The sequence below is a fragment of the Peromyscus leucopus genome, chromosome 2 (genome assembly GCF_004664715.2).
Source record: "Peromyscus leucopus breed LL Stock chromosome 2, UCI_PerLeu_2.1, whole genome shotgun sequence".
Lineage (NCBI taxonomy): Eukaryota > Metazoa > Chordata > Mammalia > Rodentia > Cricetidae > Peromyscus > Peromyscus leucopus.
This window is the reverse complement of record NC_051064.1, coordinates 142,246,229-142,262,010: the sequence shown is the minus strand read 5'-3', so window position 1 is coordinate 142,262,010 and position 15,782 is coordinate 142,246,229. Positions and strand designations below refer to the sequence as shown.

The following is a 15,782-nucleotide window of genomic DNA, read 5'->3' as shown; positions in this document are numbered from 1 at the left end:
GGGGAAAAAAAAAAGTGTCACTCTGAAGTTTCCTCATTCACAACTTGAGGGACACTCACTGAGGGGAATGTTTCCTGCTTCATCTGTGACTCACTCAGAAAAGCTCTCCCAAGATTGCTGGATCTTTGACAATTCAGAAAGCCTAAGTGGGCCAGGCTATGTAGGAAGCATCATGACAGTGAATGAACAAAAGGGGAAAGAACTCAGGACAAAAACAAAAAAATTAAGTTTTCCTAAGCTATGTGTAGTGTAGCCGTGCACACCTAGAACCCCAGCCCTAGGGGAGCAGAAGGAGAGTGGTGAGGACCTGGGCTAGCACAGGATACATACTAAGACAAGAAATAAACAAACCCCAGAGATGGAGAAATGCCTCAGTGGGTAAGGGTACCAGCTGCTCTTCCAGAGGACAATGGCTGGATTCCTAGCACCTAAATGGTGGTTCACAGCCATCCACCACTCCAGATTTGGGAAGTCCCATGTCCTCTTCTAAACTCTGAGGACACTAAGTTTAAGCACATGTGAACACACATTGAGGATAAAAAATTCATACCCATAATAAAATAAATCTTAAAAAAACATTTTTTTTTTTTAAGAAATAAATGATTAACAGAATAGGCAAAGCTGGAGAACACCCTCCTCACCCAGCTCTGAGAACCTCCCTTCTCTCTCCAGGTTGGACTAGTGCACTCACTGTACTATAATAAGCAACTAGTTTTCTTGTCTGGCTTTCCAACCAGGCTCTAGGCAACTTTTAGATAAAAAGTTGAACTTAGAATCATCAGTACTGCTTTCCTTAAGGACCCAACACAGAGAGGGGGCCTTTTAATAGATGTTTTATTAGAGAGATAATCTTCTATTTCCCTTGTATTGTATCTTTTGTTGTTGTTGTTGTTGTTTTTAAGTCAGGGTCTCATTATGAAGCCCTGACTATCCTTGAACTCAGTAAGTAGACCAGGCTGGCCTAGAACACACAGAGATCTGCCTATCTAAGCCTCCTGAGTGCTGGGATCAATGACCTGCATTGTCATGACCAACTATTTTACATATTTCAAAGTAAACATTTTTCAGAGTGCTTTCACAAACTTATCTCTTTATCTACATAATGATCTTGTAAAGTGGGAATACCATTACTGAACCACAGGGCTTTGGGTTTTCTAAAGAATTGTTAATTCACTAATTAAAACACCCGAAAACACATAATCGCATACTCTTCATCCCTAGACTAGCCTCCCTGGAGGCTTCAGCATGTTATAAACCGAAGGTATGGCTAACTTGTTCTTTGCCTGCTCTTTACAGGCTACATCACACAGCTACATAAAATGATATTCAATAAAGCCCTTCCAGAAATCGACATTAAGAAGCATCCTGGGGCTAGAGAGATGGCTCAGTGGTTAAAAGTGTTTACTGGTCTTGCAGATCCAAGTTCAACTCCTAGCATCCACACCAGAAGGCTCACAACTGCCTGTAACTCCAGCTCCAGAGAATCGGATGCCTCTGGCCTCTGCTAACACATGGATTCTCTCTCTCTAGCCTTGTCCCCGTCTTTTTTCTCTCTCATGTACAGGCACGCACACACATTTTTTTAAAAATAAAAATAAATCTTAAAAAAAAAAAAAAAAGAAGCATCCGAGGCTCAGTGGTTAAGAGCACTGGCTGCTCCTCTAGAGGACCTGGGTTCAATTCCCAGTACCCACATGGCAACTCACAACTGTCTATAACTCCAGTTCCAGGGGATCCATGGCACCAGGCACGCACATGGTGCACATAATGTACATGCAGACAAAATACCTGTACACATAAAATGAAATAGATAAAACTTAAAAAGAAAAAAGCATCCTTAGCTGCTTTTCCTGATCTTTCTCATTTTGTACCTGAGACAGGTAAGGAAATAAAGCTGAAACGCTGCAAGTGAATGATGTCACAGAGTTCCATTAATACCTGATGATTATGAAGCACAGCGACATAACAGATGATGCCAAGGAGCATAATGTCAAAGCACCACTGATTTTATGACCTGTTAACAAACCAACATGCAGAATGGCCCCCCAGTCTCCAACTCTTGCTTCAAGTCTACATCTTTAGCAAAGACACTAAGGAAACCTACACATTTCTATAGAAAACACTAATTTAAGAAAGGGAAAAAATGGCCAAAGAAGTAGCTAATATTAAATGAAGTCATTGTCGTTTTAACTTAATAGCTGTCATTAAAAGCTGGCTGAAGTGCAAAAAACACTCATGGCTCAACATAGATTGAACGCTATATTAAATTGGGCTTATCTAAAGCAAACAGCTATAGGATATAAACTGATCAGCATGCAACAGAAAAGACACCCAACCGCACTAGACAATTGAATAAACTCAGTTAGAATTTGACAGAGAGCATCCCTGACCAGCTTAAGAGCTACAGACTGAATTCTAAATGATGGTGTTTCTTCGGCAATTTCCCTTGTCCCTTTAAATCCATGATGTCATCATTCTTAAGCACAAGCAAAGCCCAATTTGTTACAAAAGACGTTTGGTGTGTCCAAGCAAAAGAGATGGTCCCAACAATTCACAACACCACAATTAAAACTGAAGCCATTCTTCCTCAATGAAAAGGCCACCAGGCATCAAACCGTCTTCTCTACCCGAAAAACTAAACCAAAGTCACTCAATTACGAGCATTTCAACAACAACAAAAAGTTGTTCCAAGAAAACAACAACAAAATAACAAAATAGCAAAGTGTTGCATCCAGCAAGTGAAAATGTGTCTGGTTCTGCATCTAGAGCCATTGGAACGCTAACACATTAAAGTCCAAATATTTTGGCCATTGAGAAACAAAACGAAGCGTTTATTTTCCTATTAAAACTCAGAAGATTCAACAGACAAAGCAATCGGTTGTTCCAAACGTTCCGAACCAACTCCATCATCTGAAGTTTCTCTGCTGAGACTATCAGGATCTCACTCAATTGGGTTTGTTTATTTTTTTTTTCCTTGATTTACAAACTCGTTCCCACCCTCCACAGTTCTCTGAACAGACAATTCTCACCAGGGCAAGCCTTCCTCAGTAACAACGTGGACTGCTGTCTCCAGCAAGGAGAGCTGCAGTTCCCACTCCTAAGAGAACGCTCAAACGGCTAGGGGTCAGGAAAGGAACAGCTTGTGTTTCAATTCGTCAGCCAATTCCAAAAAAAAAAAATCATCTTTGCAGCTGTAGCTTCCGAGACGCCGGCCCCTCGCCGCAGCCCCAATTCGGGAGGACAGCCGTCTCCCGCTCTTCTCCGAGGACTTAAGGGCTTCAGGGGGCGGGGTGAGGCTCGATGACACCCCGAAAGCCATTCTTGCCCTTGCCACGCATCCTCTCCTGGCCCGGGTTAGGACCAGAACCACCCAGCTGAGGAGAGGGCACAGGTCTGTATCCATCCCGAGGGTCAGCTGCAAAGGGGACGTCTGTCTCCACCTCGGCCAGGGGAACCGAGGATGACGACAGCAAGACCCCAGGCCCGCCAAGACCCACCCCCGCGCAGTACACCGGGCCCGCGCCAGACTCGGGGTGCCCCGGGGTCCCCGGACATAAAGCGCAGGAGGCGTCGGCGCCCGGCTGCGGCCCCGCACCGGGAGAGGCCTCACCTGGCCCAGCCCGCTCCGCGCTCTCGGCTTCGCGTCTCCGGCGACGATGGCGAAGGAGCCAGAGCCAGGGCCAGAGCACGGCCGCTCTGCCTCAGACCGGTGCTTGCCGTGCTCGGGGAATCTTCACAGCTGGCGGGACCCGGGGCCGCCCGGAGCCGCCATCTTCCTCCACTCAAACGCCGCGGCGGCCACCGCCGCCGCCGTCCCTGATGCCGCCGCCACCGCCGCCGCTGCTGCTCAAGCTGGGAGAAGACAGCGCGCAGTGCGCATGCGCCGGGGCGGGGCGCAGAGGAAGCGCGCGCGCACACACGTCAGCGCGGCCTGCCTGCGCGCCGTGGCCGCTGGGCGGCGCCATATTGAGAAGGGCCGAGGGGAGCGGAGCTTTCCACGACTCTGAAATCGGCGCGGCCCGGGTACCTGAGCTATTTTCTTGCTGGTTTGAGACTAAAGACTTAGATTAAGTCATTTGTGCCCCAGGGTACCCATTGAGCACAGAGAAGGGCAGTGACGAATGGAAGTGCTCTTCGATCTCGCCAGAGTCATCTCACCGCGTTGGAAGCCTTTGGAAACTGTAGCAACAGCTATGTTGCTAAACCACACCCCCCCCCCTTTTTTTTTTTCTTTAATAAATGAGGAAACCCAGGCTCAAAGCTACCCACGTAGAGCGGGGCCCGGGAGGAAACAGGCCTCTGTGTTTCTCTGTGCTTCCCACTGTCACCATCACCGGGGTATGGGGTCCTGCAAAGTCTCACTTCAAGAAAGCTCTGAGCCAGGCAGTGGCAGTGGCCCATGCCTTTAATCCCAGCTTGGTCTACAAAGTGAGTTCCAGAACAGCCAGAGCTACATACTAGAGATCCTGTCTCAAAAGAAAAAGTAAATACAATAAAAAGAACTACTTTGTTTTAAAAAATAAAAATAGCCGGGCGGTGGGGCTCATGCCTTTAACCCCAGAGGCAGAGGCAGGCAGATCTGAGTTCAAGGACAGCCTGGTCTACAGAGCGAATTCCAGGACAGGAAAGGCTTCATAGAGAAACTATCTCGACGATAGAGCGAGAGAGAGAGAGAAAGAGTGAGAGAGAAGAGAAAAAAAAAAGAAAAAAGCCACGTGTAGGTGGAAATCTTCTAGAATCTATTTGTTACAGGTTTGGTTTAAGTAAATGCCAGATGCAGAGAACTCAAGGGCTTCACCTCTTGTGCAACTGCAGCATCCTGAAACACCAAGCAAATTGCCCTGGGATAAAGTAGACCTCCTAGGCTACTAGCTCTTGGGACATAAGACAGGATCAGAAGCCGAGTACCACAAGGTTTGGTGACACTCCTTTAAGTCCCAGCAATGCCGAAGGCTTAAGGGCAAGAATTACTTTTAAAAAAAAAAAGATTTTATTATTTATTTTATGTATATGGGTGCTTTGTCTGCATGTACGACTTTATGCCAGAAGAGGGCATCAGATCCCACTATAGATGGTTGTGTGCCACCATGTGGTTGTTGGGAGTTGAACTCAGGATCTCTGGAAGATCAGGCAGTGCTCCTAATCACTGAACCATCTCTCCAGCCCTGGGCAAGAATTACTTGATTCCAGGAGTTTGAAACTAGTTTGAGGAGCCTCAGTCTTCAAAACACTTATGTTCCTCAAATGAGTATTACAAACCCTCCTGGCGTACAGTGTGTCAGAAACTGGTTTAAGAAATTCCACTCGGGGCTGGAGAGATGGCTCAGAGGTTAAGAGCACCGACTGTTATTCCAGAGGTCCTGAGTTCAATTCCCAGCACCCACATGGTGGCTCACAACCATCTGTAATGAGATCTGGCTCCCTCTTCTGTGTACATAATAAATAAATAAATCTTTTTTTAAAAAAAAAAAAAAAGAGCCGGGCGGTGGTGGCGCACGCCTTTAATCCCAGCACTCGGGAGGCAGAGGCAGGCGGATCTCTGTGAGTTCGAGGCCAGCCTGGCCTACCAAGTGAGTTCCAGGAAAGGCGCAAAGCTACACAGAGAAACCCTGTCTCGAGAAACCAAAAAAAAAAAAAAAAAAAAAAAAAAAAAAAAGAAAGAAAGAAAGAAATTCCACTGGCCTGGCATGGTAGTTCACTGCTAATCCCAGCACTCAGGGGGCAGAGGTAGGTAGATTTCTGTGTTTAAGACCAACATGATCTTCATAATGAGACCCTGTCTCCAAAAAAGATGTAAGTCTTTGCCTGCAAAATGGCTCAACAGGTAAGGGTGCTTGTCCCAAGCTTGGACACCAGAACCCACATGACAGAGGGAGAAAATCAACTCCAGCTCCCACAGGTTACCCTCTGACCTTCATTCTTGAACAATGACACTTGTGAGCCTGCGCACACACAACTAAATACTATGTCTGCCTGAGCGTATTATATGCGCCACATGTGTGGATGTCCTTGGAGGACAGAAGAAGGTGTCAGATCCCCTGGAACTGGAATTACAAGAAGGTGTGCCCCCCCACCACCACCACTTGTAGTCTAAATTTTAAACATGTTCTAAATCTCGGGGTTGGAGAGATAGCTCAGTGGTAGAGTGTTTGCCTAGCAAGCACAAGGCCCTGGGTTCAGTCCTCAGCTCCGGAAACAAACAAACAAACAAACAAACATGTTCTAAATTTCAAGGTGGGCTGGAGATGGCTCAAAAGTTAGAAACACTTGCCACTCTTCTAGAAGACCCTAGTCCAGTTGCCAGCACCTTCAGGCAGCTCACAGTGGTCTATAATTCCAGTTCCAGAGAATCTGATGAAGTATTTGGCCTCTAGGGTACCCACACAGGTGGCATGTACATGTACACACACACACACACACAACAAATTATAAATGAAAACAAAATCTAAAAAAGATTAAGAATAACTCCAAGCCTTGGAGCCAGGAAATGACTCCCCTGATGAAGGCACTAGCAACCTGAGTTTTGTTGGGTAATATTTTAAAGTCTGTTACTTTTGTTTATGTTGCATTTGTTTAACTCTGTGAAGCTGTGTTACTATGCCTGTCCAGAACACGTATGCCTGTCCAAAACACCTGATGGTCTAATAAAGAACTGAATGGTCAATAGCAAGGCAGAGAAAGGATGGGGCTGGCAGGCAGAGATAATATATAGAAGAAGAAATCTGGAAGAAGGAGAAGAAGAAGAAGGAGGAGGAGGAGGAGGAGAAGGAGAAGAAGAAAGAAAGAAAGAAAGAAAGAAAGAAAGAAAGAAAGAAAGAAAGAAAGAAAGAAAGAAAGAAAGAAGAAAGAAAGAAAAGTGCCAGAGAAGGAGGAGGATTCCAGGGACCAACCACCCTGCTACACAGCAAGCCACAGAGTAAGTGTAAGATTTACTGAAGTGAGAGAACAGGAAAAGCCCAGAGGCAAAAAGTAGATGGGCTAATTTTAAGATAAGGAAAGCTGGCAAGAAACAAGCCAAGCTAAGAGCAAGCAATTGTAGTTAAGTATAAGCCTCTGTGTGTAATTTATTTGGGAACTGGGTGGTGGGCCCCCAAAGAGCCCAAAGAGCAAAAACAAACAAAACTACATTTTGGTGTACCAACATGGTGCTCAAATTTCCATAGTACCTGAGAAAGCTTAAAAAAAAAATAGGGGTTGGGGATTTAGCTTAGTGGTAGAGTTCTTGCCCAGCAAGCACAAAGCCCTGGGTTCAGTCCTCAGCTCCGAGGGAAGTAGGGGATGATGACAAAATAACAGCAACAAAAATATGGCTCCTTTAAGAGTTTCTGCCAGACAGTTTCTGTCAGTGAGCCCTTGAGCAGCTAGTATGTGAAGTAGGAACAAAAAAAAAACTAAGCAAAAATGACTGCCCACAGCACAAGCATCGACATTTTAGAGCTCTAGGAAGGTTGACTGTAGTTTAAGCACCTCCAACCAGGTCACAAGCTTTAGGCTTCGTTTTCACTAGCCCAGAAGTGGTCAGAGCCAGCCAAGAGCCGCTCAAGGAGGATCCGGGTGTAGGTTAGCAGTTTAAATGTTTGCTTACATGGTCAAAAAAGGGCTGAAAGATATGCAGTAAAAGAAGTCCAGATGGGGGGCTGGAGACATGGCTCAGCAGTTAAGAGCACTGGCTGCTCTTCTAGTGGATCAGGATTCAATTCCCAGCACCCACATGGCAGCTCACAACTGTCTGTAACTTCAGTTCCAGGGGATCTGGCGCCTACACACAGGCAAAACACCAATGCACATAAAAATAAATGAATTCGCCGGGTGGTGGTGGCACACGCCTTTAATCCCAGCACTCGGGAGGCAGAGGCAGGCGGATCTCTGTAAGTTCGAGGCCAGCCTGGGCTACCAAGTGAGTTCCAGGAAAGGCGCAAAGCTACACAGGGAAACCCTGTCTCGAAAAACAAAAAAAAAAAAAAAAAAAAAAAAAAAAAAAGAATTCTTGAAGAAAAAAAAAAAAGAAATCCAGATGGAAAAAGACCTGTAAACAGGTTCCAGTGTGTTTTACAACGTGGGTAGGTTTAAGAAAGAAATAATATGAGTATAGACAGTCATAAAAAGAAATAATTTAAAAATAAAAAAGTCTTTAAAGAGAGAAGTAAAGTAATATAAAAGAATAAGCCATGTAGAGATGGAAATACAAAGGGAGCCTGGATCCTGTATGCTATTGTGTTGATGTTGAATTTTTTTGAATGCTGATAAGCAAACAACAGGTACTAAGAAACATAGAATTGTGAACTGAACTGCTAAATTGAACCAATCTAGACACTTTGAAAATGCCTTAACTTTAAAAAAGAGTAAAAAAAAATGTATTTGTCAAATGGAAATAAAAAATGCTTTAGAGTTTTGTTCCCACAGATGAGAGGTTGTGGATTCCTTCAGGAATATGGATCAGGTGTGATCAAAGGAGACCTCCTGCATCTTGACTGGTGATATCTATCAACAAAGATTACTGCTTGTCTTCCCAGGACTTGGTTTTCTCAGGGACCCTTACAGATGCTTTGTCCACAGACAACAGGAAGTAGTCTAAGGAAAACTATGCCTACATTCCCAAGAGTTGGGGGGTGTGGGTGGTTTTTGGCTATTTGGTGGGTTGTGGATGATTATCGTCATTTATGGGAGCTTTATTAATTATTACTGGTATTGGCAAGGGAGGAAATTATACAAATGATATTACATTCAGGGATCTCTGAAAAAAAAGAAGAAAGGGGGGATATAAGAATGATAATATAGAAGAGTAGATTATTGAATCTACTTTAAATAATAGGGTAGATTACTGAATCTGCTACAAACTAAGGGACAACTATTAATCTCAAATATTTTGTATTGTAAAGACTTGTATATTGACACAAATTTAAGGTAATTTTTGTTGCAACACACTGTATTATGTTTCTGTTCTGATTTGGGATATTTTTGTATATTGATAAAAATTTAAGGTTATTTTTGTTACATCATATTGTATATATGTTTTTGTTCTTTTTTAAGGTACTATACCTATGCAGTTCATTTAAAATATAAGGTAAAGTTCTAGTTTTTGAAAGCTATTGTTATAAGCTATATAGGATAATCAGGAAACGTAGGTTAGTGGTTAGTCATTTATAATAGTCAAATTTGTAGGTATGTTATATATGCTTTCCAGATCATATAGAGATATATTTTAGATAGATAAATGGTCTTCAAACCTTTCAAAGACCTACAGAATATGGCATTTAAAATGATTTGCTACCTTAGGGCTTTTCATGACAATGAGACACATCTGCTCCTAGCAGAACCAATTTACTTCAGAAATGATGGGCATTGAAGAAATTCCTTATGGAGTTTGCTTTCAATGTGGCAAGACTAACCATTTAGGCAAGAAGCTGCTCTTGCCTGGACTGATTGACAGTATGTTGTATAAACTGGACATGCAGGACCCACAGGAAAATGACTGCTGAACTTTGCCAAAACAAGGCAGGATGGTCCTTCAAGGTTCCTGCTTCACAGAAGAAACTGCCAGATATTCTGCAGGACACAGAAGAAAGCAACTGACAAATTTTGCCAATATAAGCAGAACAGTCTTTCACATTTCCTGCTTCACTGAAAACTCTGCCAGATACTATGGACCTACAGGCTGAAGATGGATGCACCAATGTTGCAGAGGAACTTTGGGTGACTGTCCAGGCCATCAGATGTCTCTCTCATTTCTAGAGTTTTTGGTCATTGTTTGCAATGCACTTTTTGTTTACTTAAATAATATATCTTCTGGGGCTTTTGATGGAGTTGAAGACTAAGCAGGTATAGTTGCATTTTTGTTTTGTTGAAACAGGCTCTATGTAACGCTGGCTTTTCTGGAACTTGCTATGTAAATTAGGCTGGCCTCAAACTCACAAATATCTCCTTTTCTTTGCCTCCATAGTGCTGGAATCAAAGGCATGCACCAGTGCACCCCTCTCAAACTAACTTTTCTTTTTTTTTTTTCCTCCTTTCTTTTTATTTTACTTATTTATTTTTGGTTCTTTGGGTTTTTTTTTTTTTTTTTTTTTTTTTTTTCCGAGACAAGGTTTCCCTGTATAACGGCTGTCCTGGAACTCACTATGTAGACCAGGCTGGCCTTGAACTCACAAAGATCCACCTGCCTCTGCCTCTGGAGTTCTGAGATTACCACCACTGCTCAATTTTTTTTTTCTTAAAGAGAAAAAGAAAAGAAAAGAAACTACATATAGCCCAGCATTTATGTTTTTCTGTTTTTGAACACGTACAGGTGTGTGCAAGCACACTGCTCTCTGTTCACATGCCTACCACGTGTTTAACTGCATACTTACCCTCAGCTTGTGTCAGTGGCCATTTCACTACAGGCTTTGTGCTTGCAAGTCCCACACCAGGTTTGAGGGAGATTTCCTAACATACAAGCCAAGTGTGAACCATAGCTAAGCACATTTCACAAGAAACAGAAGCACATGCCGTAGGGTCTCTGCCAATACAGGAATCTTGCCACCCACGATCTCAACTTTTGGGGCTTCCCCTTGGAAAATGAAACTGCCCCGGCTCCCCCCAGTCTCAACAGTGGAGTTTTCTGTCCCATGCCCTCATCTTGCAGAGAAGCAAACAGACCAAGCGAAGAAAGGACTTGCCCAAGGTCTCAAGGGGCTGCTATGATTAGTTAGGGCTGGCTTCTTGATTGCCCACTTAGTGGAACAAAAATTCTTATCTTTGAAACATCCTCAAATGATTCCCAAGATTTAGATCTTTCTGGTCCTCTTGAAAACCATGGCTAAAGACTGTCCTGCTTTTAAGGCTGTCTACCACAGAGGAATTGTAAGAAACGGTTTCCCTCTGCTGGCAGCACTCTGTAACTACAAGGCCAAAAATAACAGACTGTTCCACCTCAAGGCCTTTTTAGTTCCATTTACTTTGCTGTTTTCAAGACACAGGAGAATAAAGCAATGAATCCACGAGAGTCTGTTTAAGAAGTATTAGGGAAATTTATTAAGGTAGATTGATGAAATATACTCACGAATACAGAACAGAGTAGACAGCTGAAGTCATCCTTTGATCTGACCAGGAGCAAATACACCTTGCAGGCAGGAGCAAGGAGAAGGAGCATATGACCCTTCTCCCTCTCCTTTTAAGAGGTCACATGCGTGGGGCGGTGGTGGCGCACACCTTTAATCCCAGCACTCGGGAGGCAGAGGCCAGCCTGGACTACAGAGGGAGTTCCAAGAAAGGCGCAAAACTACAGAGAAACCCTGTCTCGAAGAGAGAGAGAGAGAGAGAGAGAGAGACAGAGAGACAGAGAGACAGAGAGAGACAGAGATCACGTGCAACAGCCTCCTTCGGGCCCTATAGCCCAAGGTCATGGATGGAGCAAATACCACTACAGGAGAATTAACTAAAAAAAAAAAAAAAAAAAAAAAAAAAAAAAAAAAAAAAAAAAATCCAGATGTCTCACCTGGTAATTCACTTGCTATGTAAGTGTGAAGACTGGAGTTCAGATCCCCAGCACCATATAAATGACAGTAATAAATTGCATGTCTGTAAATGCCTGAGCAAGCATGAATTGGAGACAGAGCATCCTCAACTAGCTGAATCCTCCAGCTCAGGGTTCAAGTGAGACACCCTGACTCAATATATAATGTGTGGAGTGATCAAGGAAGACACCTGCTATGCAATCTCTGGCCTCCACACACATGTACACATGTGAAAAGGCACACACACACACACACACACACACACACACACACACACACACACCAGATTCACAGAAAACTATCACAAATAAATACAGTTCCCGGAGATGGGCAAGACAACATCCTTTATTCTTGAAGATGGTGAGATAGCCAAATTCTTTTAGTTTCCAACAGAGTTTGAAGTTCTTGTGGGACATCTGTTTGTCAGTGACAGGAAGCCTGACTCCACGAATTGGAATCAGGGCTGGGCATGGTGGTACACACATTTAATCTCAGCACTCAGGAGGCAGAGGCAGGTAGATCTCAGCTCCAGGACAGTTAGGGATACATAGTGAAACCCTAGGGATGGGGGCGGGGGGGGGTGTGGGGCGGGGGGGGGTAGGAGACAGGACTGGAATCAGAAACATTACGGAAGTCTTCAGGATCCAGGTGGAGAAGTAGAGCAGGAGGTTCTAGGTAAGAGCATGGAGTGAGGACAGACCTGAAGATAGCAATACAGGAAGTTATGAAATCAGGGAATTAGTAAACAGGTCACTCACTAGGAGAGAAAAACTAGTAACATTTTGCCAACTTGGTTGCAATTATAATCACTAAGAATACAAACTAAGGGGGTTGGGATTTAGCTCAGTGGTAGAGCTCTTGCCTAGCAAGCTCAAGATCCTGGGTTCGGTCCTCAGCTGGGGGGGGGGGGATAATACAAACTATACAAACTGTAAAGTGATACAACAGGAAGCTGTTACTCTATTAATATTAGTGGCACCCTAAAAATATGAGGGGGAAAAATACATTCCAAGTCAGTTGACTTGATGATGGCAGCCAAATGCTGCCCTGTGGAACATGTGTTTAATAAAGCAAACTGCAAGGAGCATGTCCCTGAAATGAAAACACATGGTGTTTGCTCCTTGCCTTCTGTGTTTGGGGAAAGGATTAGAGAGATGAGAATTGTCAATCTTCCTCAGACTGGCAAGGTACCCCTCCTGCCCCCTAGTCATAACCTTTAGATTTTTTTTTTGTTTGTTTGTTCTTTTGAGATGGGGTTTCTCTGTGTAGTTTTGGTGCCTGTCCTGGATCTTGCTCTGTAGACCAGGCTGGCCTCAAACTCATAGAGATCCGCCTGGCTCTGCCTCCCAAGTGCTGGGATTAAAGGTGTGCGCCACCACCACCCAGCAACCTTTAGAATTTTTACAGTGAGCCAGATGCTGGTTGGGACTCCAGTATAATAAGGTGTGGTATTAAACCTAGGCTTCTGTTCCCAACACTTGGGAGTCAGAGACTGGTAGATCTCTGTGAGTTCAAGGTCAGCCTGGTCTACAGATTGAATTCTAGGGCAGCCAGAGCTACAAAGAGAAACCATGTCTCAAAAAAAACAAACCAACCAACCAACCAACCTAGGCGTCATGCGTATTAGGTAAGTGCTCTAGCACTGAGTTATGTCCTCAGCCCTCGGCATAGTAACTTGATATAGCTTTGAAGTAGTTATGATTGCTTCTACTTTTTTATACTTAGGGAAACTGAGGCACAGAAACTTTATATAAGTTTCATAACATATAATTCCAGGTGGTGGTAGGAGCTCAATTAAAAAAAAATTTATTTCGGGGCTGGAGAGATGGCTCAGAGGTTAGGAGCACCGACTGTTCTTCCAGAGGTCCTGAGTTCAGTTCCCAGCAACCACATGGTGGCTCACTACCATCTATAATGAGATCTGGCACCCTCCTCTGTATACATAATAAATAAATAAATTAAAAAAAAAAGAAAAAAAATTTTATTTCATGTGCATTAATGTTTTACTTGCATGTATGTGGACTTACATACAGTTGTGAGTTGCCATGTGGGAGCTGGGAATCGGACCTGGGTCCTCAGAAGAGCAGCCAGTTCTCCTAATCACTGAGCCGTTGCTTCAGCCCTGGTAGGAATCCACTTATTTTTTTTTTAATGTTTTTATTTTATAATTAATTTAATTTTACGTATCAGCCACAGATCCCCCTGTCCTTCTTCCTCCCACCCCCCAGTCTTCTCCTCCAATCCACCCCCCATTCCCACCTCCTCCGGGGCAAGATCTCCCCTGGGGAGTCAGCCCAGCCTGGTAGATTCAGTTGAGGCAGGTCCAGTCCCCTCCTCCCTACACCAAGACTGAGCAAAGTGTCTCAGCATAGGCCCTAAATTCCAAAAAGCCAGCTCATGCACCAAGGACAGGTCCTGGTGCCACTGCCTGGGGGCTCCTAAACAGTTCAAGCTAATCAATTGTCTCACTTATCCAGAGGACCTGGTTCAGTTCCATGGGGACTCCTCAGCTATTGGTTCACAGTTCATGTGTTTCCACTAGTTTGGCTATTTGTCCCTGTGCTTTTTCCAATCATGGTCTCATAATCTCTCGATCATACAGTCCCTCCTCTTTCTCGCTGATTGGACTCCTGGAGCTCCACCTGGGGCTTGGCCGTGGATCTCTGCATCTGCTTCCATCAGTCACTGGATGAGAGTTCTATCATGAGAGTTAGGGTGTTCAGCCATCAGATCACCAGAGTAGGTCAGCTCAGGTACTCTCTCAATCATTGCCAGTAGTCTATAGTGGAGGTATCTTTGTGGATTTCTGGTGACCTCTCTACCCAAGAAATGCTCAGTCATACCACTAGGACACATGCTCAACTATGTTCATAGCAACACTATTCATAATAGCCAGAACCTGGAAACAACCTAGATGTCCTTCAACTGAAGAATGGATAAATAAAATGTGGTACATATACACAATGGAGTACTACTCAGCAGAGAAAAACAATGACAGCATGAGGTTTGCAGGCAAATGGATGGAACTAGAAAAATATCATCCTGAGTGAGGTAACCCAGACTCAGAAAGACAAACATGGTATGTACTCACTCATAAGTGGATACTAGATGTAAAGCAAAGGATAACCATACTGCAACTCACAACTCCAGGGAGGCTACCTAGTAAAGAGGACCCTAAGAAAGACAGAGGGATCGCCCACAGACAGAGAAATGGATGAGATCTACATGAGCAAACTGGGGGTGGGGTAATGAAGGGCAAGGGTCGGGGGAAAGAGAGCTTAGGGGAGCAGGAGGTCCTAGCTGGATCAGGAACAGAGTGGGAGAACAAGGAAAGAGATACCATGATGAATGAAGACCCCCATGGGAATAGGAAGAAGCAGAATGCTAGAGAGGAATCCACTTATATACTGAAGAAAAATAATACAGGAACACTATTCAGGAGCAAACACAGTTTTTTGTTCTGTTCTGTTTGTTTGTTTGTTTTTTGGATTTGGTTTTCAAAACAGGTTTTCTCTGTATAACTGTTCTGGCTGTCCTAGAACTGGATTTGTAGACCAAGCTGGCCTTAAACTCATAGAGATCCGCCAGCCTCTGCCTCCCAAATGTTGGGATTAAAGATGTGTGCCACCACCACCCGGCATAAGCAGTCCTTTGTGTGGGATGATATAGACAGAACTAAGAGCATTTGTGCATGTGTATGCTAAGCGAGTGCTCCACCAGCTCTGGGGCTGGAGAGCCGGCTCGATATTGAAGAGCACTTGCTGCTCTTGTAGAAGACCTGGGTTCAGTTCTTGACACCCACATAGCAGCTCACAAGGATCCATTAACTCCAGTTCCAGGGGATCTGGCCTCCAACTGATCTGTATGTATCAGGTATGCCCAGCAAAACATCCATATAAAGTTCTTTTTTTTATTATCTAAAAAAAGCCCAATAATGTTTAACATATAGTTTAATATATTTATCTGTTATTAAAGGCCCAGAACAACTTCAGTAGCTGGGAAATCTGTTTGTCTGAGTTTAGATGCAATATTACAAACTTTTTGTTTTGTTTTTTTGAGACAGGGGTTCTCTGTGTAACAGCTCTGGCTGTCCTGGAACTCACTCTGTAGACCAGCCTGGCCTCGAACTCACAGAGATTTGCCTGCCTCTGCTTTCTGAGTGTTGGAATTAGAGGTATGCACCATCACTGCCTGTTGAACTTTTTTGGAAACATGTTCTCCAGACTGACCTGGCATTCACAGACATCTGCCTGCTTCTACCTCCTGAGTAGTGTGGTTAAAGGCCTGGTC

The 15,782-nt window shown here is 44.0% G+C and overlaps 1 protein-coding gene across 1 annotated transcript in view; it reads right to left on the bottom strand.

The window, feature by feature from the left end:
- The window catches only part of Fbxo42 (F-box protein 42), a 67,865-nt gene extending 64,023 nt beyond the window's left edge, over positions 1 to 3,842 (bottom strand). Inside the window, exon 1 of the mRNA XM_028880701.2 lies at positions 3,611 to 3,842. The gene's annotated coding sequence lies outside the window, so the exon portion shown is untranslated. The remainder of the gene's footprint in view (positions 1 to 3,610) is intronic.
- Between the last annotated feature and the right edge of the window lie 11,940 nt (positions 3,843 to 15,782).